Source organism: Mus caroli, unplaced genomic scaffold (assembly GCF_978045245.1).
Source record: "Mus caroli unplaced genomic scaffold, Mus_caroli_1 scaffold_4, whole genome shotgun sequence".
Lineage (NCBI taxonomy): Eukaryota > Metazoa > Chordata > Mammalia > Rodentia > Muridae > Mus > Mus caroli.
In genome coordinates this window covers 155,279,154-155,291,987 of record NW_028227259.1, presented here as the reverse complement: position 1 = coordinate 155,291,987, position 12,834 = coordinate 155,279,154, and the positions used below count along the sequence as shown (strand labels likewise).

The window sequence follows — 12,834 nt, the reverse complement described above, 5'->3', positions numbered from 1 at the left end:
ACCTTGATTAGACGTGTTTATCCTTGGCCTCCATTTAAACTGTAATTTCACTTTAGAATGGATTTGGGGAATTTTCTGAATTTCTTTGTCATGCTTTCCAATATGGCTACATTGAATAAGTCTCTCTCTTTCTCTCTCTCTCTTTCTTCTCCTTCTCTTTCTTCTCCTCCTTCTCCTCCTCCTCCTCCTCCTTCTTTCTTTTTTTAATTGGCTTACTGAGAACAGGTGGCTGAACCGGTCTTGGGGCACAGCTTGCAAACCCCAATGCTCCTCCTCCCTCCCAAGTTTGATGACCTATGAAGGACTAAGATGGGCCATGTTCTACCGCCAGTCTTTGGTGAACATACGGAGAAGTATGCTCTCATTGTGTTAGCTGCTAAGATTTGGGACTTATTTGTTACTGAACCATAACTTGGCCTGTCATAATAGAAAATATAAAAATATAGAACTGTTTCCAAGATCTAAGTCAGAGGGGAAAAAAAAATGATGGTGTCTGCAAAACACAGAAATGAAAACCTAGAAAGCTTAAAGCATTATCTCCACTCCATGAGCAAACAATATTATTCACCTTTGTTTCCATCCATAGTTTCTAGGTTACATTCAGACAACTGGTCAACCAACATCCTCTGCTTTAGGACTATATATATTATCGAATATAACCATTGATTTCTCCCTACCAGGAACTCAAATTGACGTTGGATCACACAATCATATTTCCCCAGAGAAATATGGTGTGGTCAACCAAGCCTATGTGTGTGTGGGGGGCTGGGGGGTGGCACACTTTAGCTCAACTGTCTCTATGGACATCACTGAGCAAACTTGAAATCTATAAAATTTTTAACTCTAAGAAAATTACTGGTGCACATCTAATCACTATCTGATATCCCCAGGCACTCTCTAAGTGCTTAGATGTGTGAACTCATTCACTCCAACTTACATGACGAAAGCATTACCGCTACCCCCCTTTGTGGGGAATACACAAGGAACATTGCCCGTACTTGTGAAGGACGGATGTAAGCATAAGTGAGGAGACTGAGAACTACACTGTTAACTTTTCTAGATGGAATTTTGAAAGACAGGGACCACAGCTCTTGAAATGTCTGGGCTGTCTTCACCTTTGCTGTATGATAGCAACGTGAAACATCACAGCCGAGAAGGCAGGGTCAGAGCTCAATGTTGCCAGGCACCTTCTGAACTTCTGTCCTCAGATAACTTAATATCTCACTCCAGACTCTCAACGCTGCCAGTAAGTTCTGTGTAATCAAGGACAAGCTGGATGACTTCCACCAAGGGTTTTTTTTTTTTTTAAATAAGCTATCAGATCTGAACTTAATTAATCTACAGCCTGTTTTCAGAAATGAGATTCTCTAGTAATCCCAAGAAGAAAATGGTTTCCTCTCCCCTGTTTCCTATGAAAGTTATTGTATTTACCAATCATTTAATTTATCAGTGTTTCACAGGCCAGTGACCAACATGAAATTAATCCCGTCTTAGGAAGACTCGGCCTGGGAACAAGGAACAAATTATAGCAGATAGAACAGGGGCTGTGTTTTTTTGTTTGTTTGGTTTGGTTTTTTTGTTGTTGTTGTTTTTTAGAGTACCAAAGGCGTTTTCCCTGTGATGTTATCCATTACCAAAGAAGAGCGCAGAACATTTTGCTGGTTGCTAAGAATTTCAATGGGCTGAGAATTTTTAGGGCCTTGCTATTTATATATGTATGGAGAAGGCACAGATGGCTGCCTTCTCCCTTCTTTATCTGTAATGCAGATCTATGAAGATGCAGGAAAACAGGAACACCATAGAAATAAACAGAAGTGGGACCAGAAAAGGGCAGCAGAAGATGCCCTGGAAATGCTCTGCATCTGTTAGTGCTCCCTGAACATAAACAAGGTACTCATGTGGAGCTGATGGTCTGAGACTCAGAAGGGTCTAGTCTTTGGTTTCCGTCTTGAAACACTTAAAGTTTTTATTAGTTTCAGCAAAATACAGGTAACAGGAAATCCTCTCCTCTGTGTTCTTGTAAAGATTTCATTTTTTATTTTATTCATGTGTATGTCTGTGCATAATGTGCATGTGGTGCTCAGGGGGACTAGAAGAGGGAGTCATATCCCATGGAATCAGAGTTACAGATGGTTGAGTTACCATGTGGGTACTGGGAACTGAACTCAGGTCCTTTGCAACATTAGCTCTTAACTGCTGAGCCATTTCTCCAGCTCTAATTCCAGCGTGTGTAACAATGTCTTTCATTGCTGGCTTACAAAGAGCAGATACATTGGTTTTGGGGCAAACTTCTCTCCTCATGACACATGGGAGGCCCAAAAGAGAAAAAGGAGTCTCCCTCAAGGATGTGTCCACAGTGATGTAACATCCTCCAACTAGGCTGCACCCCTCAAGAGTCCCATCATCTCCCAAGGATCCTACCAGCACAGACAAAACCTCTACTATACAGATCTTTTAGAATTCTGATCTAAACCATGTCTAGTGAAGGTAGGCCAGTCTGGGACAAGCAGGTTATGCTGTGAACCCAGGAATCCTTCTGTGAAAGCAAGAGTCAGGTGGCCAGATCGGCAGGTGCCCTGCTGAGTGTCTTTTCTCTTTCTCCAGAACACTCGCTCTGTGACTGTATTCCCTGCCTGCTGTCCTTTGAGCTGGGCAAAGTGTTTTTAAGTCATTATAAACAGTACTGATTTGCAAGAAGCAATAGCCTATGTGTCTCAAGGGGAAAGTCTACAGTCAAAACCCCAATGCTTCATTAAAAAAAAAAAAAAGGCTTTACAGTAGTCTTGTTCCCCTGCAAACAAGGCTCTACCCTGCTGGAGGCTCCTACTTCTCTGAGCGGATCTCTGGCTCCTGACAGTGAGGACCACCTTGGAACTCAAACTCTCTGAGGTGTTCAGAAACACAACTCATTTTTTAAGCTTTCAAGCTCTGCGGCCTTAGCCATTATAGCAGAAGGAAAGAGTGTGTGCAAAGTTATGGAAAAGAAAAAAGCTAAAGCTTGTGGTATGTTCTGAAGTCACTGGAGGGTCGTGGGAGCACACAGATGCTTCTGTCACTCAGCGCTGATGTTCTGCCTTTGAACTACTAGGGCATTACAGGAGAGAAGCTAATCTTTTGTGGCCAGCACAGCTTGCCTGTGTTGATAAGTGTGATTAACAACACTAAAGTCAAATACATTAGCAAATGCCTTATAGCTGCCAGGAACGCTCATGGCCACCCACGCTTCGCAGCTAAATAAGAAACACAAGTTTCAGGAGCCTGGGATTCCTAGATCTGCTGTATGTACATGCCTTCAGCTTTGATTTTCAAGTTGGTTTCAATCAAATCGGAGAGCACTATTGTTAGAAAGCAGCTACATATAAACTGCCACATGAGAAATGTGCTTTTTTGTTGTTGTTGTTTGCTTGTTTGTTTGTGAGAGATGCTTGCTTGATTTTCAGAATCTTCTATGGAATCTGAAGGCTTCTCTAAATTTAAAAGTAGATTTTCTTTTAAAAAAATCTAGAAACTTCTTTACACAATCCAGTGCTTGAGCCTAACCCTCAACCAGAAGTCAAAAGTCAAAGGCTCTTTAGGAAACTAGGTGAAGCAATAAATCAGTCAGTGTTCCCAGCAATGGAAAGGGCCCAGCTTGCCCAGGGAGCACCCTGCACCATGTGACCAGTCTTTGTTCTTTCTTAACTGAAGCTTCATTGGCATGTTAGCTAAAGCAGGCCCTGTGCTTGAGGTGGTAGCAGAATTTGTCTTTCTCTGCCCAAGATAAAGGATATCCCTATTAAAATCTTGAAGGGATATAAAATTCAATTCTTACAAGTCCTGGGTCACTACACAGTAAGGGAGGAGAGGAGTAGACAGAGTTAGAACTGGGGTGATTGTACATGAAGGGAAGGGTGCAGGTTCCAGGAGGGGCTGATCCTGGCTTTGCCTTAAACACATGACACTGGCTTGCCCAAGCAGGGAATTTACACTTTCTGCCTCGCTGTGGATTTTCCCTGTTCTGCATGGCTGAATGCCAGAGCTCCAAGTGCACTCCCTACTATGAGGCACCTAAAAAAAAATGAAAAGCCAGCTCCATGGAGCACCAGATGTGTAAAAGCTGACTTGATAGACAGATTCTGTGTGTTTGTTTGTTTGTTTGTTTATTTGTTTGTTTGTTTTTAATCATTATATATACTTTAGGGTCTTTTGAAATGGAAAAACTTTTTATATTAATTTCATGTATATGAATGTTTGGCTGCCTGTATGTATATATGTATGGATGGATCTATATTATATGCATGCAGTGCCTGAGGAGGCCAGAAGAGGACGTTGGATCCCCAGAAACTGAAGTTACAGACAGTTTTGAACCATGGTGTGGGTACTAGCAACTGAACTCAGGTCTTCTGGAAGAGCAGCCTGTGCTTTTAACTGTTGAGCCATCTCTTCAGCCCCATGAAGTCATTTGTGTACCACAGAGTTTCATTTTCTGACTTTCCATATATACTAGTTAGTTTAGTTGATTCAAGCTAGAGTCGTTTGGAGGGAAAGAAGTCATAGTTGAGAAAATGCCGCCACTAGGTTTGTCTGTGGTGTGTTTTCATGATCGATGACTGATGTAGGAGGGCCTAGCCCACTGTGGACAGAGTCACACCAAGGCAAGAGGTCCTGAGTTGTGTGGGAAAGTATTCTAAGCAAGTCATGGGGAACAAGCCAGTGGGCAGCATTCTTCCATGGCCTCTGATCACGTTCCTGCCTCTAGGTTCTTGCCCTGGCTTCCCTCAGTAATGGATTTACAAGCTGTAAGGTGAAATAGACACTCTCCTCCCGGGATTGCTTTTGTTCATAGCGTTTTATCTCAGCAACAGAAACCTAAGACACTGTACCACTACCCAAAGCAGTTGGCATTTTGCTGACAAGATTATTTTCAACATGTTGCCCCCTTTCTTTCTGGGTACTCTAAGCCAGCTTACACTGTGTAGTTTGTGGACTTTTACACATATATTATAATAGAAGACATATGTGTCCAATGGAATGTCCTGCAGAGACACAAAACAGCATTGAGAAAGAAAGAAATTTAGTAACAGGAAGGATGGGAAAGCTTGTTTTATGAGTCGAGGAAGGTAAAACACTGACCGTGGGATCTAGGGAGCTGGTCTTTGGAGCACTCTGTTGGCATGGCTTTGCTTGGTTTTGAACGTTCCATGACATGCATGGTATGCTACCGAAATGTGTCTGGTAACACACCTGGTTCTGAGACCCTAAGAACCACAATCTGCGACCTGAAGATAGCTTTCAAGATCCTGGAGAGTATGGGAAGTCTCCCAGGTGCCACCTGTGCACATTCCCACCAGCCTAGGTAAAGAAGCATGGGGTGCCGGTCTCTGGCGCACCCCAGCTTTCAGTCATCACAGTTCTTGGCCTTCACAGGACTTGTGACAGTAGAAGACAGCATGTCACGTATGGAGAGTAAATGAACTGACGGGTGCTTGTGTATGCATCTGAGTACTCCCTCAGTCACTGTCTGACCCACTAGGAGATGGGTCAACTGGAGAACAGCACAAGTGTTAGATTACCAGCTTCAGGTGGGATCCCACTCCACAGAGGCACAGGCCTGTTTCTAATGGCATTGGGGAGCAACACTACCTCCTTGGCCTGGATCTCCAAGACCCACACTTCAGACTAGGGTAGGTGCTTAGTATCCACAGATCTAAGCTGTGAGCTCGCTTATTTTTTTATCTGAAAAACTCGGAGATACATTTTTTCAAAAAACAGAATAAGGCTGAGAACAATAAAAACAAAAACAAAAACAAAAACCCAAAAACAAAAAAAACCCCCACCAGATCCCATTTAGGTTGGAAAGAATTCTTTTATAGGCATATAACATGGTTATATATGTGTGAATGTGTATATACGTATATATTTTACATGCATAAAATATGTGTGTTTATATGGGATATCGAGACTCAGCTGTGTGCTTATGTGTAACAAATTCAAGACATACCAAATTCATTTGGGGGAAACGATGCAATTAGTAGTTGTAAATAATAAAAATGGTCTGTTAAATTTTTAGTCTGTATTCCGAGGTGTTGAGAATTTAAAATGAGTGTTATTTTGAATTTTTGAACATTGCAGGTATAATTTTCATTTTAAGACATTCTAAAGAAATATTTCAAATATTGTTTTATCAGTTTTTTTAAATGTGCCTGATGTTCTTTGAAGATAAAAAAATAACTCATTAAAAATGAACACTCCATCCTATAGGAGAACTATATATCTTTACATTTAATTATACCCATAGACTGTAACAGTGATGTGTGTTATATTTCTAGCATTTGTTTTATTTCTCATTCACTAATTACTTAGCATCTAAAAATCTAATTGTGATCAAAATTAACACCACCTCTTTGGGCTCTCTGGTCAAGCAAACTGGAACTTTTCCTGGTCTCTTCAATATCATGTGGGTTTCATGTCCCTTCTGTCTAGTAATGACCTAAAGTGACCAACCTCGTCTCACACAGCTGGCCATGAAGAAGTGGTAAGGGTCAGCTACTCCCTTGGAAACCTCACCACCAAATCATACAGATACCCAACAGGTCCAAATCCCTCCACACATACAATGACTTCACTCGTTTGCTTGACACAGGATCTTACTCTATAGTGCAGGCTAGTCTAGAGCTCTCTTTGTAGCCCAGGCTGCCCTGAAACTCACTTTGTAGCCTTGCTGGTCTGGAACCTGTAGCAACCCCACCTCGGTTTCCCATGAGCTACCACCGTGGGCTGATTCAAACAGTACTTAAGCAACCGGGACTGTTATAGCTCATTATAGGGCCATGTGAGGTCCTGGGCTGGATCACCATCACTGGTAAATTCATAAATAAACACATACCAAATCAGTTCCTATGAACTGTGTACAGACTTGAAGATGCCCCAGCTGTTTGCTTTCCTTTTAGATGTTTCAACCACAGCTGGAGGCCAACACCGAGATCCCAGCAGCAGATTCTATTACCCTGGTAGACAGGATCTCAAGCAAGCAGAGTCCCTTGGACCTCAGGGCTGGGCAAAGACCATTAGACAAAGTCATGATGGTGACCATCAAACAGGCAAAGATTTCCCTGGACTTTCACATTGCAGTGTGTAGAATTATTTAATGTCAGCCAGAGGTTTCTACCCCACCTTTGGTATTTAAATTCCCGGATGAAAGACACACACAGCCTTTATACTTACAATAAGCCTTAAACAGCACACTAGCCAGGCAACTGCCTACCCTCCATGTTGTTCGAATCCATTTTCCTATCGATAACCCTGAGTTATACTTATTATTTACTGTTTCATCTGGGCTGCTCTTAACTCCTTCCAGCCAGTCCTCAGGGCTATGTTTTTGTGGCTCACCTAACCCATGGTGGCTTCTTCTTCCTCCTCTTAACCAATGGAGGTTTCTCCTTGTCATCTCCTCTGCCACCAAACCCGTGTATCCTAAACCCTACCAGTGTCTCTTCTGCCCAGATATTGGCTGTTGGCATCTTTATTTACCAATTAGAAATGACTTGGGGGCAAGGTTACTCAGTGCCTACATGCATGCAGACTCACTGGTCTTTGGGGGCCCAAAATTAGCATTAGAATACAAGTGGCATTAGGCCAACCCACTACACTGCAGTATTTTTAGCTAGTCAATAATCTGAATACTCCAGTTCTGCTCAGCACACTCTAATAGTCAAGCTTTCTGCCCATCAAAATCCATTTCTGAAGCTCTGAATCTGGTTGTATGGGGGAGGGAGAAAAGGGGAGGAGGGAGCTGTTTATAGGGAGATGGTAACAGCAATACTGGCAACACCCTCCTATCGAGTACAGATTTCCAACTATAGAATGAGTTGCCAACTTGGAACCCTTGGTTAGATGTGCCCTGTACCCTAAGTAAGACTAACGTAACTTGAGATTGCAGGTGTTCAGACATTTAAAGATAGTTACCAGCAAGCACTGCAATCAGCTGTTCCTATAGAGAATTCTTAGGTTTGTAAAAAATATAGCTTGAATCCAATTCAGTCTTTTTGGTCCTAAGTAATGTTTTCAAGATGCTGCTAGTGGTGTGGCGAACAACAGGTATTGGAAGTGTCGGCCAAGCTCCGTTGCAAGCCCTTTCTGTATAGTAGCCTACTTATCATGTGCAACAGCCCTTCCAGGGCCACTGTTGTTATCCCACTCACAGATATCACAAGTCACTTGTCCAGAGTCACAGGACTTGCCTTGCTTCCTGTGACTTCACCCCAGCCCCTCCTTCTGGTCCTTCCTTCTCTATCAAGCATAAATGACTTCTGGGTTCTCCTGTTCCCCACCAGAGTCGCTGTCTCTCCTCAGCCCTCTCTGCTCTCTTTCTATCCCTCAATGTTCCCATATCTTGCTTTTGGATAGCAGCAGTTCAACATCTGTAATTCAGACATCCAAAATCTGAACACTCTTCAGTGCCAATGATAAAAAGTTCCACACCGTGAAACTTTGTCTCCAGCACAAAACTATCAGAAGGATTACATAAAAAATACAGGCCACGAGTATGATGTGTATATGAGACATAAGTGAAATTTGTATTTAGACTTGGGTCCCATACCCAGGATATCTCATGAAAAACATATACAAGTACTTTAAAATCTGAAACAGCACTGTGCAAAGATACTGGGTAGCAGCATATGTCCTTGTGAACTGGCTGTTGTTGAAAGCTGGAGGCATCCATCTTCAGTGGTGAGTAGTATATGTGCTTTGTACGTTGTAACAGTAGAGAGGTATCGGTCAGAAAATTCTCTTATTCTAGATGAGAGTAGCCCTTCAGATGAGGAGCAAGACAGACACATTTTGGGTTCTGATAAAAGTAGATGTGGAGCTTCCCAACATCTTTTTTTTAAAAGATTTATTTATTTATTTTATATGTGAGTACGTTGTTGTTGTCTTCAAAAACACCAGAAGAGGTCATCAGATTCCCATTACAGATGATTGTGACCCAACATGTGGTTCCTGGGAATTGAACTCAGGACCTCTGGAAGAGCAACTAGCTAGTGTTCTTAAGGGCTGAGCCATCTCTCCAGCCCTCCCAAGGTCTTTGGACAAGAACACAGACAGAGTTGGAGTGAGGTGCCATACAGGGTAGGCAGCAGGAACCCCTCTATCTATTTCCTCTGCTTCCTCTTAGCCTGGAATACACAGCTGTGCAGCCAGATTTCCAACACACAGCCCTGGTGTAGGAGGGACCCCTTGACTCAGAAACTTGCTTCTTGCTAGCCACAACAAGCAAGGGCTTGCAACTCCATTTAGGGGCATTTACCCAAAAGGCACATGTGTTTCCATTCAAGGGATGTTTACAAACACCCTGGTTCTTGACTCAGTCCCAGTCAGCTGGATGACTTTCTCCAAGAGGAAGTGGGAAAGGGAGGGACTGGGATGAGGAGAGAGTGGATCAGATCAGGGATCTAGGGACAAATCTTATCTTCTTCCTTTCCAGTGAAGAAGCTACTTAGCCTACTTGAAGTAGCTGGTATTCTAGCTTCAAGCCAAAATCTTTGCAGTAGCCCACACTCCAATGCTTAGAGTCAGAGGCCTCTATCTAACCTGATGTTGAGTACACCCAGGACCAGATGTGTATCTCTGCCTATACTGGGCTTCCCAGACACAATGGCTCCAAGATTCCACTGAGGAGGATTGAAGGAAAACTGAGGTACCAAAAGTGTATTACCCAGGGCCAGGAAAATGACTCAGTTGATAAAAGTACTGGACTTGCAATCACGAGGACCTAACTTCAAGTCCCAGAACCCATGTTAAAAAATCTGGGCATGGTATCCATTTTTAATCCCAGCATGGGGGAAGCAGAGATATGTAGATCTCTGGGACCTATTGGCCAGGTAGCCTAGTCTACTTGGGAGATTCCAGGTCAACGAGAGATGTTTTCTCCAAAAAATAAAAATTAAAAAATAAAAATTTAAAAATAAAGATTATATTATATAAGTATTATATATATGTATATGTATATATATGGATAGTGCCTAAGAAATGTTGTCCTGAGGCATACACATGCATATTTAAGTTCACTGTTCATACCCAGAGTTTGCTGTGTATTTTCTTCATGTAGAAGTCACATGTTGAAACCTGAACATTATCCCCACAACCCTTTAATCTTCCCCTCTCTCTATCACCTCCTGTGACAGTTAATTTGCTACCACCCTTTGCCAGACAAAATATTTGCATTGATTTAAAAATCCCTTATTGAAAGAGGACAATATGAAAGTTCGGCTGTAACAACAAAGTGTTCTCTCATCATCTAACTTTACGGCTGCCTGTGTGATTACTGGCAATTACTTCAAGCCTTTCATGTTTGCAGATACGAAAAATAAAGCTGAGACTCGATAACAAATTGGTGTGTTCGTCTTGGGGAAGACTGTTCATCTGGCCCTTGGCATCCTATAGTTGCCTATAGTTCCTTATCTAGGTTGAGGCTCCCTTCCACATTTGCATGTCTATGCTATGTGCTTGTTTGGCTCACATTTAAGGCAGCCTCTTGATGCAACTTTATAGGTGTAGCCTCTGACATGACTAGGAGACAAATCTCACAGCAGACTTGCTGTTCCCTGGCTCTTCCGGTCTTTCTGCCCCCTCTAAAATGATTTCTCAGCCTGAGCTGTGGAAGTTTGTACTTATCCCATACCAAATGGTCAGCCGTAAGAGCATAGATATACACGTGACATTATACCAATGGAGTAAGTGCGTTAATGTATTTCAGAACACACACACACAAATGTAACAACAATTTTTAAAAGGCCATAAATTTGAAGGAGACCATGGAGGTTCAGGAGGGAGGAAAGAGGAAATGATTTAATTAGATTATAATCTGAAAACATAAATGATTCTTTTTTTGGAAAAAAAAATACTAACTCAAACTCAGATCTTCTGACTGGGGACTCCTACAGAATTTAAATGTCTTGTCTCTGTGTGGCCACCCCTGCTAACTGTACCTGACAGCAATTCATCTGGCCATGTGTTCTCTTGACCCGACAACTTCACTGACGGTGTAAATACCAGCAGCAAACACTCTGCTCAGAGACATAAGATCACTGGGTGTGAGCAATGACTTGGATTTGGGATAGAAAATTATGTATGTGTCCATGTTGCAATGTCCAATTTTAATCTATTCCCCTTTTCCCATTTTATCTTTGGAATTATATTTTTTCACGATATGAACATGTCACAGGTTATTCTACTCCCCCCCCCCCGTGTGTGTGTGTGTGTGTGTGTGTGTGTGTTCACATCTTTTGAGGCTCACAATACTTGGGGAAAGGTTAAGCTTTGAAATGCTTCCCCTCATTCCTGTGAAGTTTCAGGCTAACTTGCATGCTATTGGTCAGGTGAGGTGCCTGCTGGACCCGATGGCAGGGGACCCCGATAAGCAACACACTCTTGGCTGATGACAGACTGGCACCATTACCCATTGGTATGTGCAGAGTTGCCGAGCCAGTTTTGAAAGAGCAGATTTATTAAAAAAAAAAAAAAATCCAGCTGTGAGTTTTCTTTTTTTTTTTCCCTCTCTCTTAGAGCTGGAAGGCGGGGCCAAAGCCAACCTCAAACTAGGCACTCCATTGATCAGGCTAGAGTGATGTGGGCCCGTCTCACAGACAACAGCTAAGCACAGAGGAAATATTAGCTGGCAGAGATAACGAAGAGGAAGCAGTGAGAGCCAGGGCCACCATCTGTCCGTTTCTGAGCAGCAGTTCTCAAGGCAGCAGAGAAGGAGATGAAGAAGAGACTGGTCCTGTTCCAAGGGAACAGCGCAGCCTAAGGACATTTTCAGACAAAGTAAGTTTGCATTCCTTAGAAGAAGAGGCTGTGGTGGAGGAAAGAGAGTGTAGCTCCCTATCTGGGCTGCAGGATTTGTTACGCGCATATGAAGTTTGCTTCTCCGGTAGATCTGACCCTGAGGAGAACGTTCTTTTGACAAGAACTTGATTTGACACTCACAGCAGCACTTGTGGTCCCATAACTCATTTTAAAGACATCTGAAGGCTATAGAATGATCTATTTTACTTTTCAGATCTCAGGTTACAGACAGAGACTTTTGTCTTTCCTTCCATCCCACCTTCCCATCTCTTTTTTTCTTCTTTCTTCCTCTTTTTTTCCTGGTTTTTTTTTTTTTTTTAAGCTTCTGGAGCTGTAAACAAGAGTGTTTATATCTTTTCTCAAATAATTTAGTGTGGCAATGGCTCACCTTTCAGATTAATGGGACTGACAGAAAATCCTGTTGGTTTGCTCAGCATACGGGTAGATATTTAAACTTCTGATGGACCTTCCGAATCACACAGTTGGTGTGGCACCGGCTTGTGAAGGCAGCTGTTTCTGGGTCTTTTTTGCAGAACACAGACCGACTCGGGAAATAATCCTGCTGTTTATGTGTGGTACATTTTCAGAATCTTCATTTTCAAGCGAAGCTGGATCGTATGTTTCTGGGAGGCCGTTTGTTACCTCCAAATGGTTCATAGTCGTTGTCAGATGCTGTGTGTTTTATTAGGCATGGATTTGTCTAATTCCAGTGGGAGATCAAAATAGTGACTGTAGCCAAAAAAAAAAAAAAAAAAATGCCGAGGAAGGAAGGCAACTCCTTTTTAACCTACACGGGGGGTTGGGGGAGGACTTGTGTGCCTTTGTAAGCTGGCTCTCTAGTGTAAACCAGGAATGGAGACACCAGCTGCAAACTGGCAGAGGCAGACACACTCAGGGTTATGGCCCAATATGGATGTCAGAGCTCTGTAGCGTGTGTGGGAAAATGGCCACAGTCCAATGTCTGGAACCATTTATCTTCCACCAGCGCCTAGAAGACAACTGTTTCAT

At 42.6% G+C, this 12,834-nt stretch overlaps 1 protein-coding gene across 10 annotated transcripts in view; it reads left to right on the top strand.

The window, feature by feature from the left end:
- Positions 1-12,834, top strand: part of Stard13 (StAR related lipid transfer domain containing 13) — a 199,974-nt gene that overhangs the window by 94,867 nt on the left and 92,273 nt on the right. Inside the window, exon 1 of one of the 10 annotated variants that reach the window (XM_085837487.1) lies at positions 9,993-11,805. The exons of the other annotated variants lie outside the window; for them this stretch is intronic. The gene's annotated coding sequence lies outside the window, so the exon portion shown is untranslated. Of the gene's footprint in view, positions 1-9,992; positions 11,806-12,834 lie in introns of those variants that run through there. 10 annotated transcript variants of the gene reach the window in all.